The sequence below is a fragment of the Canis lupus genome, chromosome 18, assembly GCF_011100685.1.
Source record: "Canis lupus familiaris isolate Mischka breed German Shepherd chromosome 18, alternate assembly UU_Cfam_GSD_1.0, whole genome shotgun sequence".
NCBI classification, from domain to species: domain Eukaryota; kingdom Metazoa; phylum Chordata; class Mammalia; order Carnivora; family Canidae; genus Canis; species Canis lupus.
The window spans coordinates 21709081-21726463 of NC_049239.1; the positions used below are offsets into that span (position 1 = coordinate 21709081).

The 17383-nt window shown below is 37.7% G+C and overlaps 1 long non-coding RNA gene across 1 annotated transcript; it reads right to left on the minus strand.

Annotated features, from left to right (window-relative positions):
* Positions 1-9093: 9093 nt before the first annotated feature.
* Positions 9094-16495, minus strand: LOC111090804. The gene is made up of 3 exons (XR_005372920.1): positions 16402-16495; positions 12849-12979; positions 9094-9259 (listed from the first exon to the last, which is right to left on the minus strand). It is a non-coding gene; the product is annotated as an uncharacterized LOC111090804 (long non-coding RNA).
* Between the last annotated feature and the right edge of the window lie 888 nt (positions 16496-17383).

A 17383-nucleotide genomic window follows, 5' to 3' on the forward strand; every position in this document is an offset into this window, starting at 1 on the left:
GAACATTTACATCTCCAAAATTTTTAGAGACCTCTCATTACATCAGATTGAATCATTCAAAATATTTCATTAGGTGACCAGCGGGTTGCTATAGAGTTGGCTCTTTCTAGGTTTCTTATAAAGAACTTCTGGATTATCTCAGGATCTCATCTCATGAAAACAACATATTTCCATTAAGAACCAAGTTAAACATTATAGAGTCTATGTTTTGAAATTTATTTATGTCTAAAGAAATACCATTCTCTTCTAAATATTCTTTGGCTCCATGTAATTCTTTGATCCCTTATAACATAGCAATCGATGTACAAATTGCTCCACTTATTGCAATATTTATATATGTGCTTTGCTTCAAAATACATGAGAATACTTAAAATTTCCAGATTTAAATGATAACGCATTTACCCATGCTTATAAGATAATTCCTGCAACCCCTACTTCTGATTTTTAAAAAGTTTAAAATATACATATTGACAGGTAGATACTTTTATTAAAATGTCCAGACTGATCTCGATCTCCCTAAGTAATGCCTTAAAGATGTGCATTTCTTTGTTATATAAAAAATGCAAAAATTTTTCCAGTGAATTATACTATGTGTGTTGTTTAGTGAAGTTTATGAAATGGTACAAATGGTAAGGACTTTTATTTAAATTACTCTCGCTGGAAATACTAAGAGGGGTTAGGAAATAGCCAAGGTGCAATAGGAAATGCGTTTACCTTAAAACGTAGTGTATATATATTTCTTTATGGGCGGGAAAAATAAGCTGGAGTTACTGCACTGTGCTCTAGCTCTATATTGAAAAGGTTCGTAAAAGGCTTCCACTAATTAGATAGTGGCTAAAAAGAATCCTGTACGGAATTTTAAATCCATTTAACCAGTGTTGGCTAGAAAATCTCCACCAGCACCAAAACACGAAATCAAAATGTAAATAAAGATCAAAGGCTTTGCACAGCTGGCGACGGTGGCCATCAATTCACACCAGGCCTCACTGAGCAGTTAGCAAAATCATGGTTAATGGCTGTGCTGAGTGTCAGTGTCACCCTGAAGGCAGTGTATGGCTGGAGATCAGGGAAGGGAAATGGACAGGGGATTATAAAGGAGAAGCTGGAAAAATCAGCAAAATCCCCAGGAAAACCTTGCCCCACAGAGAACAAAAATGATTTGGGCTTTAAAGCTTGTTTCACCCTTAATTAAGCAGATTCATTTTGCAGACAATCTTTCTAAACTGTTTCTTGAATCAGTAAACATTTTATTTTCGAACAAAACCACAGGGCATTATCAAGTAAATTTAAATAAGATTTGCCACACTGTGCATCATCAATCTCTCTCTTTAGATCAGGCATGCAAATTCCAAGTCTCTTGCTAGGGATAGATACTGAATTATGTCTTGCTTATTTATATGAGGTTGCTTTGTGGACTCTTCATTCATGGAATAATTTCAAAGAGTATGATGATAAAAATGAATTGAATTCTTCCAGACTGAGATTATTATACAAAACAACAATGGGTGGATCCCACAACTTGAGAAATAGAACATTCTCCCCTTGCCTTTATAATGCCCTTTAAAGTCTGTCTATAATACATCTGGTGTTTGTTCTCCTAGACTGAAAATAACTAGTAGACCACCAGTAATTTAAATTGTACCCTGTTCCAAGGATATTTGACATGTGGTCCCTTTGGAAGAACTAATGCAAAAAACTGGCTCTAACCCTGGAAATAAGGTTACTATAGGCTCACAGAAGGTTGTAATTAACTAATATCAAGAAGGTTAACCTGCAAATTTCTCTCTCAAATACATACTAATCTCATTTTAAACCATTTTATGCAGTTACAGAGAATGAAATAATAAGGGTTATAATGTTTAATTTTAAATTTGATTTCTTTTCTCTAGGAAGAAAACTAAGAAGGAAATGTCACATTAAATTAATAGTTACCAGTTCGCCAAAGAACACACACATGGTGAATTTATTTAATGTCTAAAGTTTATAGAGAGACTGAGAGAGAGAGAGAGAGAGAGAGAGAGAGAGAGAAATTCCTTCTGAAGACCACCATACCAGTTTTTACTTAAGCAATGAAAGAAAGAAAGAAAGAAAGAAAGAAAGAAAGAAAGAAAGAAAGAAAGAAAGAAAGAAAGAAAGAAGAAGAAAGTGTTTTATACTTGAAGGGCTTCTTCCATCATTCTCCAACATTTCCATTTCCCAGCCGGGAGGGGAAAGGATAGACTCCAGAGTCTACTGGAGCTCCAAGGGTTGGATGTTGTGTCATTTACCCAGTGCACTGCGCTTCACAGATCAGAAAGCAGACTGTCGTCACCGCAGTGACTTGCCGCAGCCAGCACAGCCACTCACTGGCAAATACGAGCTAGAAATCTGTTTTCCTGATTCAAAGTCCAGAACACTTTTTACAATACCATAGTGTCTCTCATAAACTATTCTGCGTGTATCTCTGTAATTGATAAAATGTGGCTGTACTTAACCAGAAGGTTAAAATGGAAGCATATAAAACTTGGTGACAAATTTAAATAAGTTCTTATATAGAAAAGCTTCTCCTTTAGAATTTAAAAAAAAAAAAAAGAATTTTTTTTTAATGGAGGGGGGCAAAGAAAGTGACTTTTCCAATGAAAGGAATTCATCCATTTACTTGAGTTTTAAAAAGAAAATAAAAAAATCTAACTATGAAACATTTAAGACTTACCAATAGTTTAAAGAATTACCTTAGTTTCATGGGGACAGTTTGGAACAAAGTGCTTAAACTAGAATAGGGAAGCACATGTTACTCCAGTAGCCTATGAATTATGGTGTGGTCCATCCTTACATACTGTGACCAGGAGAAATCCTTGGGATATTTTATTTTTTATTTTTTTATTTTTATTTTTTTGATATTTTCTTTTTTAACCTCTGCTACTTAAGACGCACGTTATAGAACCACACCCCAAGCTTAAAAAAAGCAAAATAAAATAAAAAAAATTGAAATGGACCTGGAACATTAATGTATATGACAATAAAATAGAAGATTTGTCTATAAAATAATAGATGCCAATATATAATTATCCCCTAAATAAGTAATTGATCATTTTAGCCATTTATATTCACCCTGTAGACCTGTAGCACCCTCTCCCCAATAACTACCCTCTTTCTGTGTCTTCCAGTGCTCTTTTTTTCTTGGCTTATCCATCTTTGGAAAAGTAGATAATGCATTTGTTTCCCCAATGTAAATATTAAATACTGAAACAACTCATAACATCATTAAAGCTAAAACCATAAGCTCTTTTTTCATTGAAATAATTCTTGATTTTTAGAACATAGTCAAAGTAAATAAAATCTAACAGTGGATTTGACACTAAAAATGTGAACACTTTGGCTGACATGCAGATCTTTAGCATGGGGAGGGAAATGAGCATTTGAAGGACTTAAAACATTATCACTAATAATATAGTTAATAATCCCCATACATAAACCCATCAGTATCTACAAGTGATATTTTTACAAAGAAAAATATTTCTTCTACAAAACTATACAAAGTGAAAATGTTTGAAAGTGTTATTTTCTAATCATGAAATTTTGATATATTATTGACAAAATTTTACTCATGGAGATATGAAAAGTATCAAAAGTCAGAGAAGATTTAAAAATCTGAGAAGAATGAATAAACCCAATATTTGGCAATTCCTTCATATATGATCAAATTAATTTCCAAAATAGGTCTAGGTAGTTTTATTCTTGAGACAAAGTTGCTTCTTAAAGGGAGTATCGAATTTTATCTCGAGTTTCCCTTCAAGGCCTGGAGAGAAGGTCTTCTGGAAGGTGAAGTGACAAAGTAGCTATGAAATCATAGAGATTATCAATGTGGCTCACTGCTTCAATCTCTTAAACCACACTTTCTTCATCCAAAAAATATGGAAACTAATAAATGCCTTACAGAGTTGTGTAGAGTTTCACCGATAGCATATGTAAAATGCCTGGTGCACAAGAGGAGTATAATAAATGATAGCTAGTGTTATTAATGTGATAGGAGGATGCAGGCTCAGCAAAGCATGGGGGAAGCTTCAAACAGAGGAAACGAATAGAAAACACCACAATTTTGCTGGGTTTGGCTCTATTAAACATCATCTTGGCAAGAACAAATCATTTGGACAATGAAGCATTTTTTTATGCAGGTGCAAATGCATGATTTATGGACTTATAAATAAATCTGGCTTTACACAAAGTTAACTATGTAAAATGGGACTTTTTTTCCTGGGGATTCGTGATCATGATATCTGTGTATAAAAGAAAGTGGAATTGTTGAGAACTTGTAACAATAGGAACTGCGGAAATGATGATGTTAGGAAAGCCTGGGATATTTGAAAATGCATTTTTAAAAATCCTGTTATACCCAAGTCCAGGCTTATGGTTTACTTAAAAAAATAATACTGGTATGTAATACACTATAATCAGCATCAGTGTGAAAGAAATAATATTCTTCAGGTAACTAGATGAGCAAAAAGAAGTTTATCATTAAAATCATAGGCAGCGTGCTATCACAGAAAGATCTATACGGAAGGGGATCGTTGAACCAAGGGTAAAATTTTTGGTTGTTCCATTGCTAGATAAAACACTGCACTTGAGTTTTACTAACAATAATTAAGTGGTGTTGCTGGTTTTCATTTATTTTCCTTTCCTTTTCTTTCCTGACTTTTTTTTTTTTTTTTTTTGCCATGAATTTCTTCCTTCAGAAGCTAGTTTATGTATTCGCCTGCTATTTCAGGCAGATAAAACTCCATCTTCTCTGAATAAAGCAGAGAGGGTACCCCGGCATGCTTCCTGCTTCCAGATTGGCCCGCATACCCTCATCCTGACCATTTCAGTGTACCATGGAGCCCATTTGAAACAATCTTTTCAGGAGTCTTCGACAGTAAAAATGTTTGGCCCAATGGTTCATTTACTACAAATGTTATGCTTTCCTTAAAAGTATATCTCCCTTGGGGTGCCTGACTGGGGAATCCATTACGTCTCACTCTTGGTTTCAGCTCAGGTTGTGATCTCAGGGTCATGAGCCCCGAGTGGAGCCCCACGTCTGCTGAGAGTCTCTCCTTCTCCCTCTGTCCCTCCGGCTGGTGTTGGTTCTCTCCCTGACTCTCTAAAATAAATAAATCCTTAAAAAGAAGAGTATATCCCCCTTTTTGATTATTCAAAGAAGAATAATTAAGCTTTATTTATAAAGATAACCTTTGACATGAGTTATCCACAATTTTGAAAAGATAGGATGGTATGAAGTAAGTAGCAGTGGGTTTGGAGCAACAAAATTTGCTTTGGTTCCATTTGCCTCCATTTACACCCTGGGTGACCTTGGTCAAATCTGCCTTCTGTGAGCCTCAGTGGTTTCAAGTATCTAGTGCACACAACGATCTCTACTTACCTCAAAGTATTGATAAGTATATCTTATTCCAGTAAGATAAATATATACAATTGCTTGTGGTATTTATAATATGTGTACTCTCTCTACTATATACAGTACATTCTGTACATAATATAGTACATTCTGTACTATAACCTCAGATTTCCACAGATTCCGACTATAGATTTGCATTCAATATTCAAATTCACTTCTCTCTTTAAATCTTGGAAAATAACTCCTTTGGGGAATAAAAATTCTAATTGATAGTTATCATTAATAAGGAAGAGTTGTTCGCTCACAATAATAAATATTTATACTTTTAAAAAAATTGTATTTATTTATAAGAGAGAGAGAGAGCAAAGGGGGGAGCAGAAGGAGAGGAACAAGCGGAATCCACACTGAGTGCCGAGGCCACACTGGGGCTTGATCTCAGGACCCTGAGATCATGGCCTGAGCCCCAAGCAGGGGTGGATGCTCAGTGGCAAGGCAAACGACTGAGGCACCAGGGGCCCCAAATACTTCAATTCCTAGAAGAATTGCAATATGTGAAACACACAGGAATCCTTGACTGGGAGGAAGGTCAGTATTCGGATACGTAAAGTAAATGTTAATGACGTGGCCTGTTTCTTTTATTGACATTGATATGGGCCATGAGATTTCATGGGAATCCAATCACCCTCCAGACACAAACTCAGAAATATCATATTCACCGTTTTGGCTTTGCAAAGGCCAACCCTGAAGATAAAGCCAATTAGCACATTTGAGCCAAATTTAAGGCCTGAAGGAGAACTCTGACATGTCTTTAAATGTATTTAAACTTCATGAGTTCTTTCTTGTTTTCCCTTTGCTCTTTTCTTTCTTTTTGTCTTATTCTTACACTGTGGAAATGATTATCGTTTCCAATCTCTCCAAGGGTAATTTATACAGATGTATTCAGGTTGGCTTCCCTGTTCCAAGAGGGGAAGGCCTGCTGCAAGCGTGGGATGTGGGAAGCCTCACGGAGCCTTGGGCTCAGAGCCGCTCTTGGTTTAACACTCGGCTGTGGCTATCTTGAAATCTTTGATGAGTTTTGAATGAGGGGACCTAATTTTTTTAACTGAACCCCCAAAATTTCGTGACTCTTCTTGGTTCTACTTTCTTCTTGGGTCAACTTTATTTTTCTCATTGTTTACTTCGCTCTCTTATTTTGATGTTGTTTCTTCACTGCCTCTCTCTAGACGTCTTGGTTGCCTAGTCATCTTTTTTTAAAAGGAGCCAATTCAAAATATTCTTGGTATTTGTGTGTTAGAGGCAGAGCTTTGCCTAAGGAAACTTTCCCTCCCTGCGGGGGCATTTACCCTGCTCTTGACATTCGATTTCTCCGCAGAACAAATTTCTAGTTAAATGTAATACCGATACGGTCACCTTTCAAGTTAGGGTCACTCCAAAGTACAAATGAAAACAGACCCTTCATTATCCTCCCCATCCAGAAGAATACATCTGTATAAAATATTTTCTCAGAAAATTCATTTGCTATGGCGATCTGCTGGTTATTTTATCATCAAACACCTAACAAATGATTTGTTTCGAGAATTAAGCAATATAAAATGTTAAGATTGATTTAGTGGGAGAAATGAGTTTTGAGTAGCTAGAGGAAAGCCACTTTATAAGTGAGGTGGTTCAGGCATAGAAAATACTTGAGTAAACCTCAAGATAAGGTACTTTGGTGTTCCCTGGACGTGAGAAAATGTTAATCCTTCTAAGTCCATGCACATCTATATGGGTACCTCCACCTGCATCTTTTTCATAATGGAAAGTAGATGAGTTAGGAGAGTTGAGATGTGTAGAGAAGCCTGAGGAATTTGTAGCAAAATAATATATTATTTTATATGTTATATTACATATATATATGGATATGGATATGTTATGTATATGTATAGCACAGAAATCATGGCATATAATGGCCAGAGCTCCTGGTTTAATCTCTCAGTACACATTCCCAGGAGTAAATTCAGAAATAAAAAAATACCGAATTAAAATGAGAGGTCTAATCATAGAACTTAGAAGGCTTTCTGTGTCAATGAACTTCCCAAATTATTTATAGGCCTGTGGAAGGTATATATATATATACATGCAAGTATATCTATAAACATATAATATTTTTTTTCCCGAGAGGAGGAGACAAAAAAGATTCAGAGTTATTATCAAATTCTCCCATGGTTCTTAAACTCAACAAAGTTAAAACAAACAAAACAAAAACAAAAATGGTAAGACTAAGAATAGAGAGCAGTGAGAGAAACTGGAATATAGTAGAGGAATGTATTTCTCCAATTTCTTGTCCTTGCAACTCTTAAATGATTTCATGATCATTATCTCAGAGAAAATAGGATTTGGTGCTATGAAAGTTCAATTGACAACTTTCTCTTTTATTTGGCTTTAGTATACTTGTTGCCTAACAGAGCACTCTTTCATTTGTCTTTAATTGTTGGCTAGAAATATGACACAGAAGTTGAACAGCCCGCTTGCTCTTTGTGAAGAAGGGCATTTTAAAAAATTATACCTTACTACTCTCATCTAGGGAATGGGACTAGCAGATTTGGGCATGAGTGACAAGGAACTTTTGCTTTTTAAATTGCGAATATCTGAATTTTTGTAAAATTATTGGCAACAGATATTTTACTGTTCTTGTGTTTTTTTAAATATACAAATAGCAAAACAAAAATAACTAATTAAATTAACATACCTGGACTAGAAAGTTACATTTATCAAAGTACACAGAGGAAGCAGTTACAAACTCTCTATCTAAAAAACAAACAACAAAAATCACCTTTATTCTTCCTGAAATAATGTTGACCTTCATCTGCATGTATTTAAGTTTGTTTTTGGCATGATCTTGATACTTCAGGGCTTTTAAAATAACATACTTAACATACATTTTCACAATATATTTGATTATATACAGAGTGTATTCAAGGAGCTCTGATTTTGCATTTATCTTCATGGCCATGGGGATTCTGAGTCCTGAAGCCAGATTCAAATCCCCATTCCATCACTGACCATCTAGGTGTCTTTGGCAAATTATTCATTAAAATCACAATTATAAATCAGTGTACTGCATCATAGGGAGGTTGTGAGGCTGAACAAGTGTAAAGCACGTATCCCGGTGTCTAGCAGATAGTAAGCACCCACTGAACGTCAGATAAGATACTGCTACTGTTGTGGCTGCTGCCGCCCTTCGTATAGGACAGGGATCCATTTGGGATTGGTGGCTCAGCAACCCATTTCCCCTCATTTACGAGAACACGGATCCCTTTTAGGGAATTGCCACTCCTCACTTTGTCATAGCCTCAGACAGATTGGTAGTTAGGATGCCTCCTCTCCCACCAGGGAAGCCCTGAGGTCCCTGCAGGCTCCTTCTGCTGCCCCATACAGCAGCCACAGGCTTGTGCATCACCCAAGCTCAGCCAACACTCTCTTGGGTGTTGACATCCTGAATATCTTGCAGATTTGGAGATGTGTTTAAAAATGTCTGATATCCTTTTTGCTTTTTTAGGGGCGGCTCTTTACGTTCTCCTCCCTGAAGGTGGACTCTCCCTCCTTCCTCCTGCACTCTGGCCTGGGGGTAGGGGTGAGGAGGAGAGAAGACTAAGATTCCTTTTCAAAGAGCTTCATTTTCTCCTGAGAAACTGTATCTCTAAGTGATTTGTAGTCTTACCGAATTATTAAATTTCATTCTCATTTCAGTGCAATATTCTCTCTCCCCTCAAATTATTTTGCTGAACCATATGAATCTTGACCTGCCAAGGCCCACTAGCCATTGACATGGTGGGAAGAGGTGGGGGGGACTCCGATGGCAGCAGAAGGACAGCAGCTGCAGCTCCTCAGGTGACCGGCACAGGTAAATCCCTGTTAGGAGAAGCAAGGGCGACAGAAAAGTTGGGCCAATTCGTTAGGATCATGCCTGGGAGAAACTGTCAAATTCTTTCTGTGATGGAGACACAAGTCACCTTGTCCTAGGAACAGACCCCAGGATGGCAGGGAAGTGGCCTCTTGAAGAGCTATTGCCCATGAAAGACTGTCACACTGTTCCAGCTGCTGAGACTCAAAGAAGCCTGGTTCCTCTTGGGTCCAAGCCTGGTTTTTCAACCTTCCCTTTGATTCTGAGAGCTCCCTCACATCTTTTCAATAAATTTCCTCAAGTTACCCAGAGGTGGTTTCTGCTGTTTGAAACTGAAGACTAACTGAATCAATGCTGCACAATGTCAGTTATGAGATAAACTCTTAAAATTTAGTGCAACAAGAAACTGTTTTCCTGGCGTTCTATTATACTTCCCATGAGATAATTTATTCTATTTCTCTCTCTGCTTAGCTGCTACAAACTTAGGGCTAGAAATAGTTCATAGCTACCCTAGCTCTTTTTAAGGTAGGGTTTTTTGGGGAAAAAGAATGCCCTCTTTTTCTCCTATTAGTACTTATTTGTCTTATTTTAATTATGTTTTACCTTATTTTAATTTTAACTACATATTTACTTCTTATCTTTAATTTTATGTTTTAATTTTTTATGCTTAATTTTAACTACAAGCTGCTTCCCTTATGCTTAGATAGATGAATAAATTTAAAATATTCACCTTTAAAAAATTAGCAACTCAAAGAGATGGTACATTTTAATTTCAGACTCTTAAAGCATTGCCCCATTTCCATCTACTCTGCTGTTCTCCTACACATAACCCCAAAAGAATCAGCTGTGGAGACATAAATTTTTGTTCAATGTATTAAATTAAGTTGCTTTTATCATATTTCTTTTAAACTTGATATTTGCATATATGTATAGGCATGAACTTTTGTGTCAGTAAGTCAGATTATCATGAAAATTTGTACAATTTTTTCCATCTGATATTTAATGTCATTGGGCTCTTTTCATTATATTTAAACTCTTCAGTGACACTCACTAATGATTAATGACCCACTGGCTCGTGCTGCCTTATAACATGAAAGTCACCGAAATGCCTTTTCCCTAGAGAGCAATTATTCTATGGAACAATATCCCTTACCTGGTGCATTGAAGTCCCCAAGGCTGGCTGTTAAACTTGCAGTTGTAATTCGTGAAAAAGTCCAGAATGCCAAGTTTTGAACTGCTGGGGATTTTATGCAGTTTCATTTTACTAGAAAACCTTGTTCCTTTTTTACCTTTGCTTGCAAAGATTTTGAATAAGTGGTAGAAATAGTAGAAACTTAAATTAGATGTTTTCTATTTAACCCGAAGGACACCTGACTGGGATCTATGTACCTTTCAGCCTTTTGATTTGTGAAATTATACTACTGACATGAAAAAAAATATGCAGAAATTCAGGTATGCGTATGTATTCAGATGCTCATTAATTTTGATACACAATTAGACAGGATGATGCAAATCAGACATCAGAGTTACATTTTAAAATAGGAAAGAATTTCCATATATAATTCTGCACGGGAACCTCCAGTCCTTAAAGTAAGGGATGTTTCCTATTCTGATACTTCCCTTGTCAGCATAAAATTCAGAATATTTGGCTCAGGATAAGTATATAAGTAAAGCCAAAATTATTAGACTTGTAAAATCTAAAGAAGTCGCCCATTTCCTTGAGATATTTGATACTGAGGGATGCCTGCCTGCTTATCCTGTCTGCTTATAAAAAACAGCAATGCATGTTCAACAAATCAGCCAGTTGGTAAAATATCCCTTTAATGTGTCTTCAACTGTTTTGATGCTATTGAACGTGCAGGTGACAGTTTTACAGCACTTCTGATAAGGTAAATACGTTATGTCCAATAAGGGTACAATGGAGGCCCAAAGCCTATGATACTGCTGAACATCATATGAATTCAGGAAATAGAGAAATCATCCTGAACTTTTCAAATCATTGAAGACGACAGACAAGGATTTTGAGCTGAGCTTCCAAGTATGGTTATAGTTTGAATAAAAGAGGAGAGATAAGAGGGAAGGAAGAGAAAATTATTCAAGACAGAGTTTGGAAGCAGAAATAAAGTGACTTGGGTAGGAACGTGGAGGGAAAGTGGCCTCCCTCAGGCTGAGGGTTAAATGTTAGACTGTCGTAGATAACAGACAGATTAGAAAGACTCAGAATTCCAGAAGAAGTGTTTGGACTAGTTAGTGGCTGGGAATATTGAAGGGCCACTGATCTAAGGCCAGAGTGGTGGATGATGGAGTGTAGGCAAGGGAGCCTATCAGGAATTTAAGTCTAAAGTGATGAAAGCCCTGAGTATGGGGTAGCTGTGGGAATGAAGCAGGGGAGGCAAAGATGAAGGGATGATAACCCTTGGGGACAGATCATAATTAGACGATGAAGGAGCAGAATGAATAAAAGATGACTCCAACATTTCTAGTCTCATTCAGATGACTAGAAGAATAACAGTATCTGTGAGAGATACGATGCAGTTAGGACTTGATAAATTGAATGCAGTGGCAAGACAGTTCAGTGGCAACACCATAGAAGCAGTTAGAAATATGACTCAGGAGAACTGCTGAAAGATCCCATGCACATATATATACATGTATATATATCTACCTTGAGATGTGTTTCTATGACACCATGACACTTGGATGAGTGCCATAGACCATAATAAATGGGGAACTAGGAAACCTAATTTCAATTTTAATATAAGTAAAAATAAAATGCCATAGTAAGAAATTCATTTATGCAAACGTAATACCTGGTGACCCCAGATAAATACCTCAGACACTTTAAATATTAGACTCCCTATCTATAAGCTGGAGTTGATAACTGTGGCTGTTTCCAGCTTAAAAGAAAGTATCTAAACTTTTCATCTGAATTATACTTTATACTTGTAAAAAAAAAAAAATGCCTTCTTAGTCCATTAGCCAATAAGTAGAAAATCTTTTTTTGCATGCCTATATTTTGTATTATCTCTTAGTGATATAAAGGTATATATGTAATATATAAGCTATATTTGACAATTTCTGACTAATATGTACATTGCACATCTACATTTGTTACTTATTGTCAGCTACCTCAACTGGCCAACTGTGGGGCTTACTCTCTGGTTACTATAGACTATATCATTTACCTTCCCCAACTGATGGATAACATGATCCAACCAATGCCTAACAAGCCTATTGCAACTCACCACCACCTGCCCAGCACCATTTCCTCCTGCTTCTCCCCTTGAAGAGGCCTGTGGGGAGCAGAGAAACATGGTGGCACAGACAGTGGTGTGAGGAGGGGCAAGTCTTGAGAAGAGCATGTACTGTTCCCCAAACACCATCGGGCTGAGAGCGGCCATAGCATTCCATGATTCTCCTGTTGCTGTAGAGAGGAAGTGGAATGAAGAGAAGAAAGAGGCCAAGAGTAAAGTTGAGAAGGAGAATAAATCATGGGGAAAGAAAAAGATGAAATCCTTCTCAATCTCCAGCAATTGTTCTATAGCCCCTCCTTACTTTACCACTTTAACATTTCACCCCTATTTCCTGGCCCCTCACCTCCAATACTTGAATCTGCTGTGTCTCTTCTCTCCTCTATGCGGACCCCTTGCTTTTCACAGTCCTCAGGTCCAGGGTACTGAAGGCAGTGACGTTAGTCTAGAGTTAGGGACAGTTCTCTTCATCAACTTCTATTAACATCCAGCAGGACACAAAGAGATGGAACAGTGAGAAACAGAGGGATGGATTTTGGTCCTTGGAACTGTTTGTACAATCATAACAGAGACCTTCTTCACCTTGGAGGTCACTGTTATAAAAGAAATTGATGTCACTAAAAATGTGAGGATTTTACTGTCCTTTTTCTCTCCACTATATTTGATGCACCTTCAAAAGTTTGTTTTTACCTTTTAAGCCTTGGGAATTCTATTTTATATTGTTCAGTTCATAGGGTATTTATCCCATTTTTTAAACCTCTAGGCTAGATCCATTTATTTATATTTTCTAATTTCTTGACTTTTAATTAAATATTTTAGGTCTTCTTTGTAATTCTGTATGAAAGAAAGCACCAAATTATTCTTATTTTTTTTAATTTTAGGTTATTTTTGTCCCAACTCTGCCTCAGTGGCCTTGGGCAAATCACATTGATGTCAGTCTTTTTAAGTGTATGTCATCTCTGAGATTCAGTTCTCTCAGTGTAAACTTGTGATAATAATATTTGTCTTACTAGGCTCCTGTGACCTTTAAATTAGGTAATGTACTTAGAGCATTTGGTAACTATTATTATTTAATGATAGCTTTAAAGTTGCATTTCCTATTACTCTTTTAAAAGATTTTATTTATTTATTTTGGGGGGGGGAGAGAAAGAGAGAGAAAGAGAGAGAGCAGAGGGTGAGGGACAAGCAGACTGTACTGTAAGGACCCTGAGATCATGATCAGAGCCAAAAGGAAGAGTCAGATGCTTAACCCACTGAGCCACCCAGGCATTTCTCTCCTATTATTTTTAATGAGAGAATCACATATATTTTGCAATATGGGATGAATTCATTAGTAGAATGGGTAATGAAATTTAAAAATCAAGCCACATTCTGAATTAAACATTTTTAATTCAAAAAATCTTGATTTTTATGAAGATCCAAAAGTTGCTTTCAAATTTGAAGGTTGAATTTTGAGACAAAAGAAAGTTGGATAAAAATAGTGTTAACAGATGTCTAGAGCCTCAAACAAGTAGACAAATACCTCTGTGTTCTTGAAAAATAAGGCAATGAAACCATCCTGCTGGTCCTGGTCTACTGTCAGCTTGCCTTTTTCTCTCCCAGTTGTCACCTGGTCTGCATTCAAGTAGTGTTTGAGTCCCATTATCAGGGCAGCATCAGAGGAACAGATATGTAGGTAACGCCAGGTGCCTGCTTACGCAGGTATAGTAGAAAATAACTAGATGGTCTTAACATTGTTGTGAATGAGTTTGTGAATATATTTTTAAATTTAGCTCTAATTTTGGTTGATTATTAAAATCATGAGGATTAAAAATAGAAATAGAAAATTTGAATTATACTAAAATGAATTCAATACTAGAAATACTTTGAAAGATTTACAACACTCTCTTTTCTTTCACTATATGTTAGTGCATTTGGGTGCCAAGTTCATTTTATGAATAGAGGAGTTATAAACTGCATCTGGATTCAATTGACATTTAAATAAATATTTTAATAATGGAAAAAGAGATACTCCATTGTAAGAAGTTCTGCTTCAATTTTGCCAAACTTGTGAGTTTCTGCAGGCATTTCCATATTTAATCAATAAGATGTACAAGTGTCTGTTTATTCATCTGAAAATTAGTAATGTCATTTTCCTCCATTCACATTCTGAGAGAAATAATTGTGTTTTATGTTGTAATATCTATAGTTTGCAAATATCCTACTATCAACAACCTTGAAGGAAAAAGATTAGATTGGCTCTATTCCAAAGTTTGGGACATCGAATTCTCTGGAAAAATATTTATTGATTTCAGACCTGGTCTTTACCATGTTTAGAGATAACATAGAAAGTGGAGTAAAGCCGAATTAGTCAAATATCAGTTCAGCTCTCAGGACAAATCATTTCATTTCCCTTTGCCTTGTCTATCAAATAGGGCCAGGGGTGCATGGATGGGTTAAGTTCTGATTTTTGATTTCGGCTCAGGTCACAATCTTGGGTTCATGATATCAAGTCCCATGTTGGGCTCTGCACTGGGTGTGGAGATTCTCTCTCCCTCTCTCTCTCTCGTTCTCTCCGTCTCTCTCTTTCTCTCTCCCTCTGTCTCTCTACCTCCACACTCTCTTGCACTCTCTCTGTGTAAAATAAATAATTTTTTCAAAGGGCACCTGGGTGGTACATTGTTTAACCAACTAACTCTTGGTTTTGGCTCAGGTCACAACATCAGAGTATTGAAGTAGAGCCCTGCATCGGGCTCCATGCTCAGAGTGGAGTCTGCTTGAGATTCTCTCTCCCTCGCCTTGCCCCTCCCACCTGTGTGCTCTCTCTATCAAATAAATAAATCTTTAAAAAACATAAAAATTAAAAATAAAAGAAATAGAGCTAATAGTGCCCTTCCCATTAGGTTGTTAGGATCAACGTAGCATGTGAAGATAGCACATGATCTAGGGAAACTGTTCGACACCCCTAGCATGCTTGGCATTGACCTGGAATGACTGGGAGGTTAAGGGCCTAAGCAAATGCACACACAGGACACATCCTTTCCTCCTCAGCACCAAAAGATGCAATGATGTTATTCTGAAAATCCTCTCTTTTCTTCTCATGAAACCACAATTTATAAATGTAAACCCTGCACACTAACATAACATGCAACAGATTTGAACTAATTTTCTCTTTGGACCTCCTAGACCTTATTCTACCGATCACAACTCAAACTGCAGTCCCTGAAGCCAGTGAAGCAGGGGCAAGGTGTACTCCCTACACAGCCCTGCACAGTGGGCACGATGCGTCATCCCAGCTCCCTGGCAGCTGGTTTGTAACAACCTCACTCAGGTCTCAGAAGAGTGCAGAGCCAACAGAAAGTCATCCTTTTGGGACACTTCCCAAAACATATTAGACTGAACATTAGAACAAGTTTTAAAAAGGAAAGAAATTTTAGGAGGCCCAGCTTGTGTCGCTTTGCTCTGCGGCTCTGGGCCTGTTGGCAGCTTGCCGGTAGGCACCTTACTTGCTCATGAGAGAGGCCTTCCTAGACTTTTTAAGAATAGTTTCATCTTCGAACTGGGATGAGACAATACAGGATGGAGACTTGACCCCTTCTGCAAGAAGCATTGGGTGGGGGAAGTTTAAATAATGCTGTCAGACCAGAAATACCGAAGTTAATTTAGGGAACTTAGCAAGGGATTATGGCAAAAATATATTTCCAGTGGCACAACTTTTACATTTTGCTAGTTTTGAAAGTTGGTTTTGTCATGCAGCAAAGAGCCTGGTTTCAATTTAAACACAAGAGCAATGGTCTTTTGCTTGGGGACAAGGGAAGGGAGTGATACTCTCCACACAGTAAGCCTCATCGCAGGGATTCAGGGGTGGGGACAGACCATGAGACTTGCTTACAGTGGTCAGTGCAAGACGCTGAACTTACCCCACCAGGCTGTATGATCATGTGTCCACCAAAGCCTTGCGCTGACAACACAGGGATTGCTTGCTGATGCAGCAGGATTATTTTTAAGTATTATTTAATGGTCTTGAGTCCCTTGTTGGAAAAAAAAAAAAAAAAAAAAAAAAAAACACAGCAAGTGAGAGAATAATTCCTCTTTTTCTTCTAAGTAAGGCAGTGTGCTCGTGGAGCCTCTGGCCAGATCACCGGGACCTGCTGCAGCGGAGCTAAGCCTGTGACACAAAGTGCTGCTTCTCAGCTGACCCCTTGGCTCCCACACAGACACCTCTGCGGGGACAAAGAAGGCAGCGAGCGTGTCCTCTAATATTCTTCCAAGCACATTCATTTCTGGAGTTCCTCACAGTCGTTTGTGAAGGAAAGAAATCACGGGACGGCAAGCAGCCCTGCGGACTCTGAGGGAGGTGACCATAGCACAGGGCAGTCCCTGGGCCAGCACCGTTGACCTTTGAAGAGAAGGAAGGACTGGGTTTTGCCAGTCACGTGACTTTCTAAGAGGTTTCACAGTTTGGCAGTTCCCTAGAGGAATTGTCTGGTCTTTGTCATTGAGAAGTGTCGGAACTTTATTCGGTCAACACACCGTATATCAACCTAGTTTATGGTAAACTCGGGATAGGCCAGAGTGACAACTACCAATTTATAACAAGAAATGCCATTGTGCTGCCCATCTGATCAGCTCGTCCTCCCTCTGTCCTAGATGGGCACGGGGACCCATGGGGACCCAGGCCACAACCCCAGGGAACAGCACATGATCAGAATAAAGAGCATTACCTCTACCATCGAAACTGGGCTGCATGTCTGGATCATAAGCTAAAAATACGGATTATCTAGCCATAGCCTAGGGAGTCCAAGTGGAGCATGGGAATTGCATTTTAAAAGCCCCCCAGATAATTCTGCTGCATTTGGGATCAGTGAAAGGCTTATCTGACGTGTGCTAGACTTGCTCTGG